Raw genomic sequence first — 6,000 nt, forward strand, 5'->3', positions numbered from 1 at the left:
TTATGTTACAGAATTAATACTTATGATTTTATAATAAAAAGATTTTTATGTAATAACAAAGGGGCATTATTTGTACAGGGCCCTGTATATTTTACACACAGTGGGTGTGGGATGGGAAGAACATTTGCCAAAATACAATGCAAACTATCACAGAGGGAATACAGCCCCACTTTTGAAGATAAGATGAGGGTGATTTCTCAGTAAAGATGGTAAAGACTTAAAAAAATACAAAAACCACCTGCTTATCATCTTTTCCAGTAAATTATTTAATATTAGAAATGTAATGTCTGCCCTCTTATTCTTTGTTTCTATCCCTCTGATGCCTCATTCTTGCACACTTCCTATCTTACTGCAAAAGTTACCATCATTTAGTTCCTATTCTTCTTAATTTCTCTCCTGTTGGGAACCGCCCTGCCTGGTTTCAGAAGCTGTAAACCCCCATGGCTAAGGCTGAGTAAGAGACCTTGGGACAATAAGCTATTAAGGAGACAAAGCTCATCTCCCTGGCAGGGGTGCCACCCCTGCCCACTTTACTTTACCCTGCTTGGCCCTGAGCCTGACCAGTTAGCCAATGATGGGTAAGATTACTCAAAGGAGGGACGACCTAAGACAGGCATGGCCATGAAGAGGCCCACTGGGAAGGACTTGGGGGGCTATAGAAAAAGGGGGTGATGGGCCCTTGCCCCTCGGCTTTAACATAGCCTGAGTCCTCATTCTGTCTGCAAGAAGTCTCCGAATCTCTTGGTTGCCTTACTTCCCCTGTTCGATTTAAACCTGAAACAATGCCAGAGGTGTGTGGCCCTGTGCTGGAAAGGGCAGGTTCCCTGGGGAGATCAGGCCTAAGAAAGAATGCATAGAATCCTGTGAAACCTGCTTTGCTAATACCCTCAATTTAAATGATAAGGGTCCAAGCCTGAAATGAGTTTGTTTCCCAAAGTCTTATAGCCCTTTAGCTAACTGACCCTGACTCAGAATAAGCCCTCAGAGTTCTTTGTTATCTATTGTTTGATCCTTACTGCCTGACAATGATTGATGAGCTTTACCTGTATTCCTGTGCAAATTGAACCCAATGAAAGCCCATTGAGGAAAAGGCTCTTCTCCTTTGAGAGATCAGCCACCTTTCCTCCCCAAGCAGATCCTGTCTTGGTAGACTTATTCTCATCCGTGGTGGCCAGGGGGGCTCTGTGGGTGGACTACCCCCCACACTCTCCCAGGTATATGTACATGTACATGTGTTCTGACTATCTTATTGCTAGAACCAGGGTTCCCAATAGTACAAAGGATGGTGTCTTATAAGGAAGGTCAGAGCCCACACATAGCTGATGGGGTAATAAGTGACTATTCTACAGGCTGTGATTGTAGATGGCTGTAGGCTGGGGTATTGCAAACTACAAGGAAGGTAAGTGGAACAATTGGTTCTCATGGGAAGTCTCTGAAAGTTACATCCTCACATAAGCAACAAGTGCAGAACAGTTGACTAGTGTGACTGACCACAAAATGTTGCAATTTAACTGCAGCAAAAACTAACAGAAACTGTTAATATTTGTAACATATTTATATGAAAACACCATTTTAAAAGTTTCTTAAGCTTTAATATAAGTAAAAAATTAAATAAAATCAGTAAGCTAGCCTGATCTGTAAAGAATAGGTTTCAGTAACTATTTCAAAGGAGCATCCAGCATAATTTTGAAAACATGGGTAGAGTAAAAATTATATCTCCTGAAAAATGGCAAAAATAAATATGTAATATTATGTATTTCAGATATATTGCTATTTGGTAATCTACTTTCCTGCTGGTGGCCCTACAGATGATTTTCAGTTTTGCCTATTATGAAAAAGTATTTTTGAACATATATTTTCATTTCTCTTGGAATAAAATTGGTGGGTAATGGGTGCTGATGTATATTTAAATTCATGAGAAGCTACCAAATAATTCTCAGTGGGGTTCTATTATTTTATTACAGTTGTAATGCTAAAATTCTAGCTCCTTCACATCTTGCCTTCATTTCATTTTATCAGTCTTTTTTTTAATTAATTTCAGCCATTCTAGCATGGGTCTAGTATATAGTGGCTTTAATTTGCATTTCTCCTATAAATAATGATAGCGAGGCAGTGAAAGACAAATACCATATGATCTCACCTATAAGTGGAACCTAATCAACAAAACAAACAAGCAAGCAAAATATAACCGGAGACATTGAAATAAAGAACAAACTGACAGTAACCAGAGGGGGGAGGGGGATAACGGGGGAAAAACGGGAAGGAACAGGTATAAAGGACCCATGAACAAAGATAATTGGGGGGGAGGATTGAATATGGGAGGTGGGGGTGGGTAGGGCAAGGGAGAGTAATGGGGAGAAATGAAGACAACTGTACTTGAAAAACAATATTTAAAAAAAAACCCTTTTCTGGTGTTTACTGAGCATTTGAAGTGTCTATTCAAATCTTTTTACAATTTCTTTTTATCAGATTACTCATTTTATTATTGATCAGGGTTTTTTTGTTCTACATATATTCTGGAAATAAGACAGACTATTGACAGATATATTTAATTGCAAGTATTTTTCCATGTTTTGTATTGCATTTCCTTAATGGTGTCCTTTATAGAGAGGGAAATTTTTAAATTTTGATGGTTCTTCACTTACCAATTAATTTTATTCATGGTTAGTGATTTTCCTGCCCAACTAAGTATGTCATTTTTCTACCCCCAAAACACAAAGATATTGTCTTCTGGGGGGTTTTCCCTAAAATTTTTTGAGTCTGAGTTTAACATGTAGGTCAGTGATCCAGATTTTCTCATACAGGCTGAAGTGGATATTATTTGTTGTATTTTCTTTCCTTCCTTTTTCCCTTTTTCTTTTTCCCCTCTTTTTTGGCTGATGCAGTTATCCAGTTGTACTAGCAAAATTACCTGTTAAAAACATTCAGTTCTCTCTGAATTGACCTAGTGTCTTTGTCAAAAATCAAATTGGCCAATCTAAGTGTATGTAGCATAATTAGGGTGGGATTTTCTTAGACTACCTTTTTTTATCCTTCTTAGATCTCTTTAATCTAAGGTCTTCCTTAAACTTTCAAATTATTAATATTTACCAAATACCTTAACTAAGGCTCTTGTCTCAAGTACTCTACCACCTAATTAAAATTCTAAACTGAATTCCAAATTGTAGACAAAAACTATAATAAAGACTTTTGTACCAACATTCTGGGGGTTAAACTCAGTTTCATCAAACACCAACATTTAAAATATAATTTGTAGTAAAACCTTTGATACTTACCTGGAAGACATACTTCAAGATATCAATAGTAGCAATGTTAATTATCAAATGATACCCCTACATATATGTTCCAGATATTCTATTGAAAAGATTATAAATCCAAAGGTTTCCCCATATGGAGTGGGAGTTATTAATATGCATTATCTTCAAAAGATTTACAAAGCCAGTAATAAATGCAGGTATATGTTATTAGTTTTTACACATGTGCTTTTAGATATGAATTATTCTTCTGTCATCATAACAATTTATACATCAATAGGGCACTCATATCCAGAACAATTTCTGTGAACATAAATAATTTTTTCCATATCCAGAATATTAAGTAATAAACAGAGGAAGTATCACAAGAAATGCCTAAGAAGCCATGACGACTAAATGAAAGGTGATATGGTATTCTGCATGGGATTCTAGAATCAAAACTGCCATCAGGTAAAAACTAAGGAAATATGATGAAAGTATTAATATTAATGAATAAAAATGCATCAATTTCTGTTCATTCATTGTGACAAATGTATCACAGTAATATAACATGTTAAGAACAGAAGGAAATAGGGAAATCTCTGTATTACATCTGTAACTTTTCTGTAAATCTAAAATTATTCTAAAATAAACTTTTTATTTTTTTAAAACGTAAACTCAGGGAAGTCTCATATGGTACTTACTGAAATTTTTCCTTAGCCATATGTAAGATTATTAGGTATTTCCAGTTTAATAAATACTCATGGCATAAATCTCAATATTGGCACATAAATTTGTATGGGACTCTTGCTCATGGGAATCATTAATCATTTTTTATTCTTCATAGCATTGGTAAATATGTAAATATGGTATATTTCATGTTTTTAATATCAGGAAATTATGAAAGGTAACTTTTATCTTTATATAGATGACTTTAGTCCACTATAAAATCATTTAGCATGTTGTAAGATGTGAGTTACTAAATGAACCTTGGCTACTCAAAGTTATTTCTTTATTACGATTTTTAAAAGATATGCAACTTTACACCGATTATCAAGATAATTAGTCCCATTAACTGCATCAACTGTAAAACTGATTTAACTAATAAAAATAAAGGAGCGATAAAAACACAAACCATATCGTAGCAAATTTCCCAGCGCCTTGTTTACTAAAGCCTTCGCTGCTTGTGGCAAACTGCAAGCAATTAAAGACCGCATTGCACAGATGGAACAGCGCTGTGAATATCGACGGAGCCGCACTTCCACAAAGCTAGCAAAGATGGACAAAATGCCAATAAAATCCACACTTCTGAGGTCAAAGTCTCGTGCTAATTTTCATCCTTGATTTCTTTACTTATTGAAGTATAATTGAGAAATAAAATTTTAAATGCAATTCTTGATGATTTGATATACGTATACATTGTGAAATGATCACTACAATCAAATTAACCCGTCCATTCCCTCACATAGTTACAAACTGCTTAAGATCTACACCCTTAGCAAATTTCAGGTATGCAGTTCAGTATTGCTAACTGCGGTCACCATGCTGTATATCACAGCCTCAGATTTGATTCATCTTATAGCTGAAAGTTGTACCCTTTGACACAGAGCTTCTTGTTTCCCCCATCCCTCAGTTCCTGGCTAAGTCTCTGTACTACCTACTTCCTTGATTTCTGAATTCCCACTGGTCCATTTTTTTCCATGGCCATGATCCATTAGGTTTTGTAGTGAAATACTCACTTCTACTCCCAAATGTGTCCAGGTATCTTTTCTTAAATGTACTATATAGATACAACTGAAAATTTAGCTGTTATTTAAACCACTTCAATGAAAGCAGAAACTTCCAACCTTGAAAAAAGTCAAATTGTATCTGAGGTATTTAGGTCATCTGCTTGGCTGTGGTTATGAACCAGAGTAGATTTCAGGGGTCGTTTGAGGGTCACACAGACATGAATAAGAAAGTAAAGTATATGAATATGTAATATAAATAACCATATTTTGAATTTATGTATAAATTATAGGAACTTAGACTAATGTCTTTAAAATGACCTTATTGATACTTCTAGCCTAAAAAGTCGTATCAACTTCTCTCATCTGCCTTGCAAAAAAGTCCAAAAACAGTCTCAAGCTAGAAATAATTCAATAGTCGTGATTTTTTTTTTACATATATTGGTTTGTATGCCTCTAGCCAGCTCTGAACACTAATACTTTAGTTTACATTTGAGAAGATTTTACTGGGTAATTTGGTCACCTTATATGCATATGCATTAATATACTTTTAAACCACAGAATTCCTAATCCCAATAATTCACAGCCTCTGGTAAAGTTTTTCATTCATATTAAAATATTTTTAAATGGTAGTAAATTACTACTTCTTTTCATTTTTATATCATTCCATGCACTAACATTCATTTGAACATGTTCTTCGTAACAATAATCTCGAGAGTGTTCATAGAGCGTACATGTAGACTGCGTCCATCTTTTCTTTCTAACCATATATTAACATTCCTAGCATCAAACCTGCCCGACTCTCCAGAGTTTTCCATTTTAGTGGTAATTTGTTACTTTTTATATCACCTCTTTTAAAGTTATCCCTGAATAGTGACTTAGCTAGCATATTTCATTGATAGTTTGCATTTGTCACTGAAACTAGTCTAGGTTTGTCATTTTAACTTCCTTATTATCTCAACAAAATCTGCCAGTGTTTGCAATAGTCCCAGTGTTTACAGACCCTGCGTGTATATGTGAAATGAACTTGTGTTTGTCAA

The sequence above is a fragment of the Desmodus rotundus genome, chromosome 13, assembly GCF_022682495.2.
Source record: "Desmodus rotundus isolate HL8 chromosome 13, HLdesRot8A.1, whole genome shotgun sequence".
Lineage (NCBI taxonomy): Eukaryota > Metazoa > Chordata > Mammalia > Chiroptera > Phyllostomidae > Desmodus > Desmodus rotundus.